The sequence below is a fragment of the Equus caballus genome, chromosome 19 (genome assembly GCF_041296265.1).
Source record: "Equus caballus isolate H_3958 breed thoroughbred chromosome 19, TB-T2T, whole genome shotgun sequence".
NCBI classification, from domain to species: Eukaryota; Metazoa; Chordata; class Mammalia; order Perissodactyla; family Equidae; genus Equus; species Equus caballus.
In genome coordinates, this window is record NC_091702.1 from 543,433 (window position 1) to 561,409 (window position 17,977).

The following is a 17,977-nucleotide window of genomic DNA, read 5'->3' on the forward strand; positions in this document are numbered from 1 at the left end:
TTTATTCTGATGTATATTTCATTTCACTAATTCTTTCTTCATTTATGTCTAATATGCTGCTAGACCCACTTATTGAGTCTTCAGCAGGTGGCAGAAATGGAAAACTGGGACTAGAGACTTGTAAAAGTGAAAAAATTAGCAATGTTAACATCTGAGTTATACCTATAAAAACAATTCATTCATCCATTTGTCATGGTTCCTAACCTGTCAACGTGGATTACACCAGGAGCAAACCCTAAGTCAAGTATTCAAGTGCAGGTAGTTTATTTGGGGTGAAACACTGGACTGGAATTAGAGAAGTTAAACAGGAAAGGAAGGAAGTTAATAAAGGGTTTATTATCAAGAAAGTTAACACTGTAAGCAAGTGAAGCTTAATCCTTGTGGAGAACTCTGGAAGAATGGTGTTTCTCCAACTTCAAAGTGCACAACATCACCTATTTAAGCAGAGATTCCTAGACCTCACTCCCAGAGATCCTGATTCAGTAGTTTTGGGGTGGGTTTTGTGAAAATAAATACAGGAAACCAAATTTAAAATGGAGCTGGGGAGCCCTGAAGGGGAGCTTTCATGCACTATCACTTGCCATACCTTACAGACCCCAAACAGGAAAAAGCATACCTCACAATCCCCAACAGGAAGAGGCTTACCTGACACACCCCAGCAGGAGGAAGGAAGAATTTCTCTTTGCCCAGCAACAGCGTGGCCAATGAGAAACCATCACACTCAGTCAATGAGAAGTCATTACCACCATGAACTCAGTCTCCTCCAAAAGACTTTTGTTCAAAACAGCCCCTCCCAGCTTTCATCTTTCCTCTGTAAAAGCAAGCCCATCTCCTCTCTTCTCTGGACTTGCCTATGGGTAGCCATAGTTTGCATGTCCCAAATTACAAGTCCTCCGCTCTTCCCAAATACATTCATTTTGCTGGTAAAATAACAGGCTCTTTTGTTTTTTAAGGTCAACAGTTCTAAGAATTTGTATTTCTAACCAACTCCCAGGCAGTAGTGATGTTAATGCTACAGGTCAGTGGATCACACTTTGAGTAAGCAGTAGTATAGAACACACTTCTGAGGGAGTTATCTTGCCCAAGAGGCAAGGAAACTGGGGTATTTATCCAACAACTCCCAACAGTCATTGTTTTACAAGGCTGCTCTCAAACAGCATTAATTCCCTGGTACTTCCTGCCTGACTGCACATTGGCAGAGCAGGTGTCTGCAGCCAAGAGAAACCCCTCAGGAAATGAGTCACATGTGCTGGCAGCTGAAATCAGTTTGGCATGTGTTGACATGGAAAATGCCAAGGAAATGTGAGCAGATCATTGACACCATTTGCTACACTGCTATGTATAGTGTCATGGGGAAAATACACATTAAGCAAGAAATTACACAAATAAATTACAATGATAAGTGGTATAAAAGTAAATTACATGAGGCTCCCACTAAAGATAACCTCATATTATTTCAGATGGCAACCTCCTAGAGTAGTTGATGCTGACCAAAACAATGCACTTTTACAACTCTGTTAAACACCAACTCCAGATCGGTATTGTATACATCTGCCATTACTGAATGCACAGTATCTTATTTGAAGTCACTGTGATTGGCAGTTTACATTACAAATGTGTGCGTAATTATTATTAAGTTTTCCATTTGTTTCATTTGGATAAACCTTAGCTAAGATTTACTTTGTTTTATAAACCTTAAATTGCAAATATGAAAAGCAAGCTATGTTTATTTACTTCAATTATTTTTTTTATTAAATGGTTTCACCAAGAGAAAACCTAAACCAGTATTGTATTTTGAGAAGTATGTTATAACTTATTCTATGTCTTTTTTATTTTGTAAATCTATACTCACTTTCCTTCCTAAATATATTTATCTCCTTAAAGCATCTAAAGAGTTAGCAACTGCAAAGTTAGGGAACAGTCCACAAAACTATCCTTACTTCAGTGGTTTCAAGCGCACACTCAGATTTGATAATTTGCTGGAAGCACTCACTGAAAGCTGTTGTACTCACAGTTACAGTTTATGACGGGGAACGGATATAGATTAAAATCAGCCTAGGTTAGAAACACATAGGACAGAGCCTAGGAAAGGAATAAGTGTGGAGCTTCCAGTTGGCCTCTTCTATGGACAGTGTTATTTTCATGGTATCAATGTGTGACAACACCCACAGAGTACTGCCAAACAAGGAAGCTCATCTGAGCCTTGGTGTCCAAAGCGTTTATTGAGGCTCCGTAACAGTCCCATGGCTGATTGCCCACATGGCTGATCTCATTTTCTAGCTCCTTAAGAAGTCAAGCTGATACCGCTTGACTCTAAGTACCATCCTAAATCACACTGTTACTATCTGGCTTGGCCCAAGGTCCCCCCGCAAACAAAAACATTTCTGTCAGGCATGATATCCCAGGGCTTAGCAATTACCTCCCAAAAGCCAAGAGTTCAGGCCAGATTTCTTTTTGGGCAAGTTTAAATTCTCTACTACACTGTGCCTTACTCATTTACATGTAAGTAGCTAAGAAAATCTTATAATGAGGTTAGAAAACATATTTGATATTTAGTATTATTTTGTGTCTTAAAATCTTGGAAGAGAACATTTTGACTAAAACATGCAAATGCACCAAATCTAACAATAAATGTGACAAGAAAGCAAGTAAACATATTTTTAATCCACAAACAGCAGCATATCATAGTATAATGAATAATCACCATAAGAATGATAGTAAATTTACATATATATTATTTTCTAAAAACTTGAAGATACTAAAGAAATATCTATGCAAAGCAAATGGATAAATTAATAATATTAAAATGTTTAAAAATAAACCATAAATATATCTTGTGACTACTTCCACCTTGTGCTTAGCTGCATTTTCTCATTCCTTATTATGTTAATGAAATTCTGAACATTAAGTGAAATGCTAAATCTCAGGCTGAGATCTTAGCATATTAGTTGTTCTTAAGGATTTCCTGCCCTCCAGTGGTATCTGCCTTAATATTTTCACTGCACCTTTCAACATTACAAAGAGAAGACACATCACTTATACATTTACATTTTGAAATTATATCACACTGTATGGCAGCATCTAACTTTTCTTTCATTACAGGTTCACTCTCAGTTTGTACCCATGCATCACATCTTGCAACTTGTACAGTGCAATTACTGCTTTTGTTTTGCACAATGTGTGCTGAATCACACTGAGACTGTGGAAACTGATCTGTCTTATCTTTAAGTGAGAACTGGTGAAAATTCTCATTTTGTTTATGAATTTTGGCATTGTTTTTAGCAATCCTATCATGTGGAAGTTTTGCCATCCTTTCTAAATAAAAACTGTTAGTTGTTTCTTTGGTTTTGATGGATCTCCTATTTGAATCTTCAATTTGCTGCAATATTTGATCTTCATCTTCAGACAGCTAAAAGAAATTTAGTAATTTTGCTGTAAATGATGCTTTAATTTTAAAAAATCATTCAATGACTTCAAAGCAGACATTCTTAAATTCACATCATGGAAAATTTCAAAATACAGAAGAGACTTTGGCAGGTGGCAAGTCAACCTGGACTTTTGATTTTTAAAAATCATGGAGGTTATGGATTTTTTAAATAACAAGAACAATAATGATAATGACAATCCTTGTATTACAAATTCAAAAGAAAGGGTCGGCCCTGTAGTGTAGTGGTTAAGTCAGGCGGGCTCCACTTCAGCAGCCCAGGTTCATGGGTTCAGATCCCATGGACCTACACTACTGCCAAGCCATACTGTCTTGGCAACCCATATACAAAATAGAGGAAGATCGGCACAGATGTTAGCTCAGGGCTAATCTTCCTCAGCAAAAAAAAAAAAAAAAAACCAAAGAGGAAGATTAACAACCGATGTTAGCTCAGAGAGAATCTTCCTCACCAAAAAAAAAAAAGGAAAGAAAGCAAAAGAGCTAAAAAAGAGAAGGGGAATTTTGTCTCTTATCAGTCTCTATAATCACAGGCTACATCATCCCCCTACCCTTTCACACAGAGGAAACGATATACACCACACTCTTCAACCACTTAAAAAGAATGGAGTAGAAGTAATAACTTCGAAAGAAACAGTTGACACATATAACTTGTTCAACTATTCACTCATTGACTTTAGTCAAAAAATATCTATATTGTATCTTTTATGGGCCCAGTCTCATAAAAGAAACAACTTAAGGAGAGTATCGGCTAAGAGAAAATCAAATAGACAAAAGGAAAATTAAACAGCAATAAATATCACAACTGCTACATAAAAAGTCAAATTTTAAGTACTTTTAATAGGTTTATATTTCAATTTACTAGCTTGAATTTTTCAACTTCACAAAAAATTTATCTCTTAATTACTGCACTAACCAAAATATTCTTTTAGTGAAAATCTTATATAAAAGTACTGATTAGCCAAGCTAAAAAAAAAAAAAAAAAAGAGGCAGAGTTAACATTAAAAACCAAAATGAGGTATACGTCTCAGTTGTTTGGCACTGAAATAGGAAAAGTAAGCCCAAGAAACAGCATTAAGACTGGCTGCACACAAATTAGAGAAAACAAGCTCAATACATTTGTTTATTCAAGAAACAAGTATTTTTTAGCATCTGCAATGCAAGTGAAGCAGACACAGTTGCTGCCCTCTTAAAGCACACGTTCTCATTGGTGGAAGTGGCATTAACCAAATAATCACACGCGTGCATATGTAATGACAGAATGAGAAAAGCACTATGAAAAACAAGCATGAAGGACCTTGAGAGGATAATTGAGGGGCCTAATTTAGATTGAGGAACCAAAGAGGGGCTTTCAGAAGCAGCGACATATTTACGCTAAGACCTAAAGGATGAGTAACAGCAAGGCAGAGGAAACAGGATATATAAATAAATGCCCTGAAGCAGAAAAGAGACTGATAAACTAAGGAAAGTGAAATGTCGTACGTGTGGAGTGTGGTGAGAGAGGGAGAACACCAGAAGTTGAAGATGTAGCCAGACTCTAAAGTAAAATAGAAATCCACTCATAGGAATAACATGATTCAATTTAAGTTTTCAAAAGATCACGATGACTGCTAACTGGAGAAAAAGTGGAACAAGAGTGGAAAATAGATCTCTTAGGAAACAACCACAATAGTTCAAGAACAAGATGATGGTACCTTAACTAGGGTATTGACACCAGAAGTTGAGGAAGTAGATAAATATGCCAAGTATTTCGGAAGTACAATTGACTGAATGAAGTGATGGAATGAATGGGGTTAAGGAAGGCAGATGAGGCAGAAAGAAATGACAGTTAATTACTAAGTTTCTAGAGTGAGCAATTGAGTGGACAAAAAGGTATCACTAATATAGGAAATATCAATAAAACTGACTTGGGGAGAAGAACAGGGGAATTCAGTTTGAGGAATAAAAATAAGGAGATTTTTGTGAAACATCCAAGAAGAGGTATCCGCTAGGAAACTGGACATCTAAATAAGGATCTGGGCTAAAGTCATAAAGCTGAGAACTGTCATCAACTAGACAGTATATAAGTCATTGGAGCACATAACATCATCTAGAGTTTGGAATGTAGGTTAAGAGAAGAAAAGGATCCTGCAGCAAACCATAAACACTATGACATTTATATAGGAGGAAGGGTGGAAAAGAAGTAGACAAAGGCATAAAGTAGCACTCAAAGAGGTATGAAAAAACCAAAAGAGTGTGTTATCATAAAAGCAAAGAGAAGAAAATGTTTCAAAAAAAAGAACATAATTTCTATTAATATTACTAAAAGTTCTTGTAAAATAAAAACTTTAGTGTCCAACGAATTTGACAAAATAGAAATCACTGGGGTCCTTCCTTAGCAAGAGCAGTTCAGATGGAAAGTGAGAGACAAAAGGTGGACGAAATGAATACGGAAGAATTGATGGAGGAGAATTCCATTAAATGTGATTTATGAGAAATGCAGCATTCCCACTCAGAACATAGCATGTCATTCCAATTATTCAGACGACAGTCTTCAGTAACACTTTAGTGTTTTCTTCATATAAGCCTTAAGGTTTTCTTTTTTCTATGTATTTTTGGTTGTTTTAGGGTTTCAATTCTTATGAGTGGGTTCTTTTAAAAACTCTTTTAAAAGAAACACAACTTTATCATATACACACACACATATCCTGATAAGATTGGCTTTTGTCAATAATAATGAACACATTCATTTATACTTTAATTTTATATTTCTGTTTACGTTCTTACATTTTTAATATTTTTCATTTTTCGTTTACATTTATATTTCCACTAGTTATTGTCTCAACTATTTGTTTCAGAATGTAAAGGTACACTATGAGATATACAAAGAATTCTAAACTAGTATAGCATATATTAATAAGCAAAAAAACGAAAAGCATACCTTACCATCTCTGAACTAGAACTGAAACAACTATCTGTGGGCCTTGGAGAGTAACTGGTAGACCAACTACTCTGTGAAGACTCAAGATCTGAAAACGAACATTTAACTCATGAAGAATGGTATTTATTAATACTCTACTAATTATATACACAGGCAGCAGATATCAGCTGGTAAAATAAGTTTAGCTAACATACTGCAGAGCATTTTAAAAGTGTGCCAAAACTAGTTAAAACTTGAGAAACTCCGCATCTTGGATTTCTGACAGAGTATTACGGGTTTATTCTACACTTAAAAGTTTTTCATCTACAAGTAAAATAAGGGTACATAAGGCAAGAAAGGAGAACAGAGAAAATTCAATTGATTTTTTCTAATATACGAACAATGTTTTATGAACAAATAATTTAAATAATAATTTAAAGTGTCAACCTACAGGAAGGAGGAATAAGGCAATTTATTAAGTCCAAAAGCACCAGATATTTGCTAATCTAATAAACGAAGCTTCCTTGTACAATAAAAGCTGTATTTAAAAAATCAACTCAAAGCATCCAGTCCGATATTCTTTCATTATGTGCTTAATGTGTTCTCTTATGATAGCAAGTAAAGTTTAAAAATAGGCCTGAGAAGTAGGTCATGACTCCTCACAATGCATAAATACTGTAGACCAAGAGGGACGTACATTCACACGAAAGTAGCAACAAAAACAACAAAAAGTACCTACCACCAAATCTAACAAGAGACATGCAGAATCTACTTGAGGAAAACCTTAAAGTGCTTAAAGGTGTTCTAAACAACTATTAAAGATACAAAATTAGGCTGAATTAACAAAAAGACATCCCTTGTTCTTAGATAGGTCTACTCAACATCATTAGTATGATAATCCACACTAAATCAATATATACACTTAGCATTTTCCTGATAAAACTAAAATATTTCTTTGGAGCTACACAAGTTGATTTTAAAGTTTATATAAAAAATAATCAAAATTAGCCAGAAAAATTCTTTAAAAAGTACAAAGGGAGGTGTAACTGTTTTAGAAATTAAGCATACTATAAAGCACTTACCATAAAAATAGTACAGTATTAGCACACAAAGATTAGGAAAGACCAGTAGAACAGTAAAGAAAGCCCAGCACATATGAAAAGTTAGTACATAAAAAAGGTGGTATCACAAATGCCTAGGGAAAAGACGCATTTTAAAAACCTGAATCAATGCACATCTCACACCTTTAATCACAATAAACTCTAAACGGATTAAAGATTTAAGCGTAAAAATATAAAATCATACTAACACTAGAAGAAAACATTAAGTGAATTCATTTAACCTGGGAGTGTAGAGTCTTTCTAATCAAATCCAGAAGTATAAAAGAAAAGATGAATAAAATCAACCACATAAAAAAATACATTAATCCTTTGGCAAAGCAGGAGATATCATAAGCAAAGTCAAAACAAATCAAAAACCAATAATAAACTAGGAGGAAATATTTGTGACATATCACAAAGACCTAAATCTCTTTAATATATAAAGAGTTCTTAAATATCAAGAAAAAAAATACCAAAAATTCAATTGGTCAAAAGACATGAATGGAGACTTTAAAGAAAAAGAAATGAAAACAGACATTAAATATTTTTAAAAGACGCTCAACTTCACTTATAGAAAAAGAAAAGCAAACTTAAACTGCCATCTATCCGTCTGTCTACCTATCTATTTTTATAAAACTCACAAAAATTCCCAAGTTTGAACACAATCCCTATTGGTGAGGCTGTGGAATAAAAAGGCACATTTCTGGTGAGATTGCCAAATGATGCAACAGGGAATTTGGTAATATCTATCAAAATTGAATTTTGGCAATAATAACTACACAAAAAAACAATGTATCCCCCCTTTGACACAGCAATCCTACTCCTAGAAATTATCCTGAAAATGTACCTCCACAATTAAGAAACATATACACAAAGTTGTTCACCAAGCATTGTTTATAAGAACGCAATACTGGAAACAAGCCAAATGTCCACCAACAGGGCATGACTGAATAAACTATAGCCCATCCACATAATAGATTACCAAAATTGTCATAAATAAGGGATGAAGAAATGTCTAGTACTAAGATGGAGAAATCTATAAGAAACTTACTAATAAATGAATCCATTTAATTCATCTATAAAATATCCTATATTATACAAAATATCCTATACTACATTTAAGTGAGAAAAGTGGAGAACTAAGACCCATGTGAATATGTGTGTTTATATATTCTTAGGCTTTATTTTGAAGAAAAACAGAACACAACAAAACATAGTAAAACGATAAACCATAAACCAATAAAAAAGTTACTCATATGAGGCAAAAGGAAACAGGGCAGACAAGATAGGATAGAAACCAGACTACTGGTTTACACTTCAAAAATTTAAATTAAATCCAAAAGAAAAAAGTTGATAAAGATTTCTAGGTATCCTAGCAAAGTAGATATCCGAAAGAATCATTCCATCACAGAATATCTAAAAAGTACCACAAACTATTTTTCATAAAAAGACAGTATAGACTAAAATGACCACTCAAATATGAAGTATTTGCTACACACAGCCTACAAGCAATTAGAATCTAGTATATATATATGAAAGATATATAGGATATATACATATATATCTACATATAGAAAAGATATATCCTATAAGGAAAGCCAAACTTTCTAAAAGAAATATGACCAATAGACATGAAAGGTATTTCACAGATAAACAGGGGTGGCAAATCAACCTAATTAATAATGGGAAATATAAATTAAAATTACAATGAAATACCAGATTCCAACAATGATAAAAAGCTGATCCAGTGTTAGTGAGAATATGGAACAACTAAGAGTCTTAGCTCCTGCAAGTGGGAGTTTAACCTGGCACAACTACTTTATAAAACAATTTTGTATTACCTAGAATAGATGAAGATGCGCATAACATTTGAACTAGCCAATTCTACTCCTTGACTCATATTCAAGAGAAATTTTTTATACATGTGTGCCAGGAGAAATGTCAAGAATTGTCCAAGTAGCATTGTTTATTATAGCAAAATATTCAAAACAATCTAAATAACCAATGCCAGAAAATGTATAAATTGAGGTACATTCACACAACAGAAGGTTGCATAGCAGTAAATAAATAATCAAGTATATTAGAGTCACAAATATCAGAGTGGGTGAACAAAGAAAAGCAAGTTGAAGCAAAATATATAGCATTTGCCTCAATCTGTGAACAGTTCAAAACCAAGCAATGTAAAAGTCTATGTGTGATACCATAAAAACAAATTCAGGATAATAGTTACCTCTAGGGGGCAGGATAGGAAATGCAATTGAGAAGATCTTCAAATGTACTGATTACGTATTATTTCTTAAGCTACAAAGTGAGTACAAGGGTATCTATTTTACTACTATTCGCTAAAATGTACATATATGTTACATATATTCATCATGTATAACACATTTTATAAAAGATAAAAGTAGTTTTGAAGACAATTGCATTACTAGTACATTCTAAGATATCTAGGAAACATATTTGCCGGCAAAAACCTAAAAAAAAAGCACTTAAAACAATTTCCACTTAAATGTTAGTTTTTTTTAAAGAAAAAAATTCACTTATACTGACAGACTTTCATAGTAGAGGTTGGCCTGCCTTTTAAAGAACACATTCCTCCTTTTTCCATCAGAATCTAAAAGAAAAATAAAATTTAAGAACTCCTAAGTATACACAATAATATCCACTTATAGCTCCCTTTTCACCCCAACAAATCATTTTACAGTACTCTTCCTTCATATTACTTTAATTCCACAAAGATAATTTTAAACTCCCAAAGAAAAATTTGCCTATGACAAACAATAAAACAAAACAAAATTGAAATTCATTTAGAAACAGCAAGCAACAGAAGAGACACTTGATAATAAATGAATTGACAAAAAAGAAAGGATTCAGGTAATCATAACAAATGCAGCTGAAAAAAGGAAAAGATACTAAAGCAATTTGGAGATTTATTCTGTTTTTCTTTTTCTAATTTGTTAAGTTGGATATCAGTTCATTTATTTTCAGGTTTTTTAAATAGTAAAAGCTCTTAGAGGTATCAATTTTCTACAGAACACACCATTGGTTTTGGTTTTCATCAATTTCTATGTAATTTGTGATTTATTTTCATTTCCTTTTCTTTTTTTCTTTTTCAAAACCAGAGTGTTTCTTAATTTTCAAGAAGATAAGGGAGGTTAAGCAACTTCTTTTCCTCTTCTTTAGTTCTAATTTAATGAATTTTTTATTAGAGAATATGGCTATGAATCTCTCCTTAGATAAATCTCTTAGACTTTCTTTGTGGCTTACTACATGAATTAGGTTTGCAAATATAGTAGGGACTTAAAGAACACATATATTCTCTGTTGGTGGGATATACAGTTTTTGATAGACAGATAGGTAGCATAAAGGAGAAACCATCTAGTTGTTCACCAAACATGTTTCCCTTTCCTTTTAAGCATACAGCTAAAACACATTTCCTACCCTCCCTTGGAGTTGGTTTGGACACGTGATTTAAGTCCTGGTCATGGGCAAAGTGGTGTACACCACTGCCAGTGCTGGCCCATAAAAATTTTCTCCACAATCCTCCACTTCCTTTTCCCTTCCGCTATATCCAGTATCAACAAGTTGGAAACCTACCAGTTGAAGATACCAGAGTCCCTACCAGCTTGGAGCCCTGAATAACTTTGTCGAGCAAAGCCTCTTTTCTAACCTCACTATTTAATCATTTAAAAAGCCTTGTACATTCAACTCTTAGAATATTCAAGCCCCAAACCTGCACCAGTAAGACACAAGCTGAGAAAGCTATATAGACCCCCAAGACAGGCAAACACTCCAATATCCACTTCAGATCTGTTGATAGAGGATAACAGACAAATAAAATGGTCCCAAAGAGAAGAAACTAAATTATTTAAGGAATTTCCCCATCCTCTAGGATAGCAAGATTTTCACACAATGTCTGCCCAGCAGGATTTCATGATCGGTATGGATCAGTAACTCTGTATCACCTCTTCTTCTCCTTTCTGAATGGGCTTTTCATTGAATTTTTACTCTCCTTGTTTCAATAATATATATTTTATTTATATATATCTTGCCATCTTTTTATTTTTAACCTCTATTATTATGTTCTACATGTTTCTTGAAAAACTATAAAGATTATTTTTTCTTCTCAATTTGATATTCTTTGAATCTTGTTAAGAAAAATCAACCTCTTTATATTTCACATATTAATTGCTAAGCAGGTTTCATTCCTTACATTTTACCTTTCCCATTTATCTAAACGTTATTTCATTCTTTCCCATCTTGATCAGGTTTCCTAGTGTGACATCCCCACTCCCTTGAATTCTGAATATCTTCTACGTGTCTTTATTTCTCTAGTGATTACCTTCCCATTGGTAACAACCATAATTTAAATCTTATTCCTCTACTACTTTAAAATTAAATAAGTTCCAGTTCAAGATGGCAATGTAGGAGGATCCTGAACTCACCTCCTCCCACAGACACACCAAATCTACAGCTACATACAGAACAATTTCCTCTGAAAGAAACCCCAAAACAAGCTCAGAGACTCCTATACATCAGGGGAATGAGAAAAAACCCACAGTCAAATGGGTAGGAGAGGCCGAGACACAATCTTACCATAACCCCACCCTGGGCATGGTGATCCACAACCAGGAGGGAACCCACAACTCTGAGCTTCTCCCCAAGGAGTGAATGGCTTGACCCTCATATCTGGTACTTGAACTTTTAAGACCTTCACCAAAGAGATAAGCCCCCAAAACGTCAAGTTGTGAAAGCCAACAGGGCTTGTGTCCATGAGACCCACAAGGCTACACGGAACTGAAAAACAGTTCCTAAAGGGCTCGCACAGGCTCACCATGCTGCACCCCAGGGCCTAGAGCAGAGGCAGCTCACTGACTATCCAGTCTTTCTGTGAAACAAGCCTATTAGCTTATCCTCATAGCTGCAAACTAAGAGTCAGGCTTCTAATTAAATTCACATCTAAGGGCTGACTGTAATCCTCTCCAGTGAACTCGGAGGCTGGGTACCATCTTTCCACTCTCCCGCTGCCTCGCTCATGGTCACCAGTACCTTGCAGAATGGAGCTTACATTGGAGGGTCCCACAGGACTGTAACAAATGGAGAAAGAGTTCCTAACTGGCTACCCTCCAGGGCAAAGCAAAGAGACAGTAGATTGAATCGCACCCCAATCCTTCTGTGAGAGAAGCCTATTTGCTTATCTTAAATCTTTGGCCTAAGGAGCAGGCTTCTAATTTAACACACATCTACAGGCCTACTGAAATATTCTCCAAAGACCATAGAGCCCAGCGGGCACCATCTTCACAGTCCAACTCTGCCTTGCTCCAAGTCACCAGTATCTCCCAGAAAAGAGCTTGTGCACATTGTCTGGAGGCCCAGTTTTCGCAGCTGCCACCCATGGGATGCCCCTTGATCAGCTGGCTCTGGTAGCCAGCAAGGCTTTGAAGGGGATCAGAATTGGCCATCTGAGCCAGCCCTGATGGCCTAGTGGTTGAAGTTCGGTGTGTTCCACTTTGGTGGCCTGGGTTTGGTTCCCGGGCATGGAACCACATGACTCGTCTGTCAGCAGCCATGCTGTGGTGGCAGACCACATAGAAGAACTAAGACTTACAACTAGAATATACAACCATGCACTGAGGCTTTGGGGAGGGGAAAAAAAATGAAAGAGAGAGGAAGATTGGCAATAGATGTTAGCTCAGGGCAAATCTTTCCCAGAAAAAAAAAAAAAAAGAATTTGCCACCCCAAAATGTGTCTCTTTGCCTTGATTATTTTAAGGACAAAAGAGTCTTTCACTCTTTGAAAGAAATTCAGACCTTCCCCCTAACTGCCTGAAAGAATTTAAGATAGAAGGGCCTGTCCCAGGAAGGAGATATCACCATAGATAATTCTAGGTGTGGTAGACAGAAAGACATCTAGCAAGGGCCATTTTATCAAAAGATCTCTTTCAGTTCCCATTGTCTACAGATGGCCCAGCAAACACTTGTTTATCAAACATTTCCATTTCCATCGTCATGTAAATTGCCTTCCTCTCCTTTGAAGTCCCAAACCACTACCCCCAATATCCTCCTTTATCTTTAGCTGAAGATGGTATTCAGGTGGCAATTTCAGCCACTCCAGCAAGATTTTCCTGGGTTTCTCCCATGTACATATGTTATCAAACTTTGATTTTCTCCTCTTATTCTGTCTCATGTCAATTTAATTCTTAGACCAGCCAGAAGGACCCAGAGGGTAGAGGAATTGTTTTCCTCCCCTACAGTTTACGTTCACAGGTCCCACAGGACTATAATGAACAAAGAAAGAGTTCCTAACCAGCTACCGGTCCAGGGCGCAGCAGTGAGGCAGCAGACTGAAATGCCAGTCTTTCTGTGAAAGAAGCCTATTAGCTTATCTTCATACCTGTGGCCTGAGGGACAAGCTTCTAACTAAGCACAGACCTAGGGGCTAATTGCAATCCTCTCCAGAGACCAGGAAGCCCAGTGGTTACCATCTTCACACTCTCCATCTGTCCCACCCTAGGTTGCTAATGTCTCCAAGAAAGGAGATTGTGCACATATCTAGCACCAGGGTTTCTGTGTCAGCTGCCCAAAAGACACATCCCTTGATAGCCTGGCTCTGGTGGCCAGCAGGGCTTGTGTTCATAGATTCAACAGGATGTCAGCAAACAAACAGTTCTTATATGGCTATCACACCAGGGCTCAGTGCAGACGAGCACACAGAAATGCTCATGTCAAAGTCTTCCCATGAATGAGGTATATTTACATACTTCAAAAGCTGCTGCATCAGGGTCCAGTTTCCAATTAGACTGAATCTAGATGTTGACTGAGATCTTCCCTATTGGGACAGCGGCAGGTTTTTGCACACCCTCAAATACTGGGAGCCACTAAAAATAAAGTAGACTGCTTGAACAAGCACAAAGGTTTGAGAGACAACCAAGAGCTACAGCAGGGTTGAAACATAAGGTTCATCTCCTGCACGAGGCCACTTCTTCAAGACTAGAGAGGTGGCTGTTTTACAGAATGCATGGAAACCAACACAGAGAATCAAGGAAAATAAAGAAACAGAAGATGACATTCCATATGAAAGAACAAGATAAAGCCTCAGAAAAAGACCTTAATGAAATAAGTGATTTACCTGATAAAGAGTTCAAATTAGCCATCATAAAGATGCTCACCAAGGTCAGGAGAAAAATACACGAACAAAGTGAGAATTTCAACAAAGAGAACATAGCGTAGAAAGTATAAGAAAAACACCAAAAATAAATCACAGAGCTGAAAAATACAATGGAAAGGTACAAAAGAAGACTAGATGAAGCCAAAGAAAGGATCAGTGAACAAAAAGACAGGGCAGTGGAATTTACCCAATCAGAGGAGCAAAAAGAAAAAGGAATGAAAAAGAATGAAGATAGCACAAGGAACTTATTGACAACATCAAGTGGACTAATATTTGTATTATAGGGGTCCCAAAAGAAGAAAGGGGCAGAAAATTTATCTAGAGAAATTATGACTGAAAATTCCCTAACGTGGGGAAAGAAACAGACATCCAGATCCAGGAAGCCCAGAGAGTTCCAAATGAGATGAACTCAAAGAGACCTCACCAAGACACATTATAATTAAGTTATCAAAAGTTAAAGACAAGGAAAGAATCTTAAAAACAGCAAGATAAAAACAACTTGTTACATCCAAGGAAACCCTCATAAGACTATTAGCAGATCTTAAGCAGAAACTTTGCAGGCCAGAAGGGAGTGGCACAACATATTCAAAGTGCTGGAAGAAAAAAACTGCTAGTCAAGAATACCCTATCCAGCAAAGCTGTCCTTCAGAATAGAAGGAAAGATAAAAAGTTTTCCAGACAACCAAAAGCTAAAAGAGTTTATCATCACTAGACTGGCCTTACAAGAAATGTTAAAGGGACTTTAAGCTAAACCGAAGGGCCCTAAATCAGTAACAGGAAAACATATAAAATTATAAATCTTACTGGTAAAGGTAACTATATAGCAAAATTCAGAATAATCTAATGTTGTAGGTGATGGGTTAATCACTTATAAAGCTAGTATGAAGGTTAAAAGACAAAAGTACTAAAAATAACAACTACAATGATTTGTTAATAAATACACAAGATAAAAAGATATAAGTTGTGACATCAAAAACATAAAACTTGGGAGGGCAGTAAAAATTTAGATCTTTAGAATGCATTCAAACTTAAGTTTTTAAGAACTTAGAATGTTATAAGTTGTTTTACAGAAGCCTCATGGTAACACAAAGCAAAAACCTACAGTAGATACACAAAAGATAAAGAAAAAGGAATCCTAAGCACACCATTACAGAAAATCATCAAATCACAAAGAAAGAAAAAAAGAAAAAACAAAGGAATTACAAAACAGTCAGAAAAAAATGAACAAAATGGCAATAAGTCCACACCTATTAATAATTACTTTAAATGTAAATGGACTAAATTCTCCACTCAAAAAATATGGAGTGGCTAAATAGACTGAAAAAACAAGATCCATCTATATGCTGCCTATAAGAAACTCACTTCAGAGGTAAGGACACACACAGTCTGAAAGTAAAGGGACAGAAAAAGATATTCCATGCAAATGAAAACCAAAAAAAAACCTGGCATAGCTATACGTATATCACACAAAATAGACTTTAATACAAAGAGACTTGGAGACAAAGAGAGTAATAAGAGACAAAGAAGGTCATTATATAGTCATGCACCACATAAAAACGTTTCAGTCAACAACAGACTGTGTATACAACAGTGATCCTTTAAGAAAAGTAACATATAGTCTAGGTGTGTAGCAGGCTATACTGCTGGGAGCCGTGGCTACATCATTTGATCGGCTGTTTGACAGGGTCCAGCTGATTAACGCTGAGGGGTGCAGGGTCGCCCCTTGGTGAAGAATAACCGGCCAGCCCCTCACATAGTTCTGAAACCTGTGCTGCTTCTAATTGCCCTTCATTCCTTTTCCTTTCTTAACCTCCAGTTTTCACTCCTTTGGGTGGCTGCTTGGGAGGCACTACCTCCTGGGAAAATTAGATATAGTAAGAGAATGTGACCACCTGCAGGTAACTTTCAAGATATTTTTCAGTTAATTAATGGAGGAGCACACAGTCCCATTTGAGACAATCAGAAAGGAATCCTGCCCAGATAAGATGTCGAATTAGGTTTATGGCCTCCATCTGGTTAATGTTTCCTTCTCCCTCCAGTTCTTTGTCTAAATATACATATGCATCGTCCTTCTAAGTTTGTTGGCTAATTGGTTGATCAAGAAGTATCTATATATTATTCTTGACCTTCTGCTTTCTGTTAAAATGTTATAGAGGTTTTCTCCTAAAAGCAATAAATAATAAATAATTGGTGAGTAGAAGGGCCGAGGGGTGCAAGAATGCCCCTCGGTGAAGGATGGCCGGCCAACACCCCCAATATTTTCTGAATTATATGCATGCTTTCTATCAAGGTTATGTGTATACTTATTTCTCTTTTTTATTCTTGAAGATATATAGTTTAGTTTAGCTTTTCAGCCCTTTACTTTACTAACAATATGATACTTTCTCCGGCAGTGTACTTAAGGGACCGTTAGCTCTACAATCTAAAAGACAAAGGAATGCTTCCACCCCCTAAAGGGCGCGGAAAAAGTAAAGATGTTTAACTGCCCGCTGAGAATGCAGATAGCCCTGGGGATAAGACACCCTGGAGTCGCCTTTTGTTCCCATTAACCATCTACACTAATGGCGTAAATGATTGAGGGAGGCAGGGATGGCTCCACCAGGATGTAACCAGAGGGGCTGCTGTCCTGTCTGGAGGCCTGGACCTTCTCTCTTTGATTTAACTTTACCATGAATTACAACAGACGCCTAGGTACCTATCTCCTTTAGCTTAGAGACAACAAACACTAGTTAATTGCAGAGAAGACGATCATTAACCTTATACTCTATAGAATGGAATGCTAATAAATATTCTTGTGCTCGTTTCTTACTTCCTTATCTCTCTGAGAATATCTGTAAAACTATTTCTGTACTAATCCTGAAAAATATATAAACGACACTTGTGCACAGTAAAGTCAGACTTGCTAACACCAACCCAAGTCTCACGTCCCCTTTATTTTCCCCCTCCCTCATCGCGCCGACACCATCCATCCCTCAGGAACCTGGACTCCACCGGGGCGGGACCCCGGCACTATACCATTGAGGTTTGTGTAAGTACTGTAAGAGAGGAAGAAATTTTCCTCTACTCTTCTAGGTTTTTCTGGCTGATCTAAAAATTAAATTGACACGAGACAAATTAACAGGAGAAAAACAAAAGTTTAATAACATGTACACATGTGAGAAACACAATAAAACCAAGTAACTAGCCAAAGCCTTCAACTTAAATATCATCTTCAGGTAAAGACAAAATAAGATGTTGGAGATGAAGAGAGTCAGGGACTTGAAAGGGAAAGAAGGCAATTCACAGGTAAGTGAAAAGGAGCAAATGCTTAGAAAACAAGTGTTTGGCCACAGAAACAGAAGAACACAGAAGGGAGTCCAAAAATCAGG

General features: G+C 36.3%; 1 pseudogene; it reads right to left on the reverse strand.

The window, feature by feature from the left end:
• Positions 1-860: 860 nt before the first annotated feature.
• LOC138919033 (regulator of DNA class I crossover intermediates 1-like) overlaps positions 861-17,977 on the reverse strand; it is a 76,339-nt pseudogene continuing 59,222 nt past the window's right edge.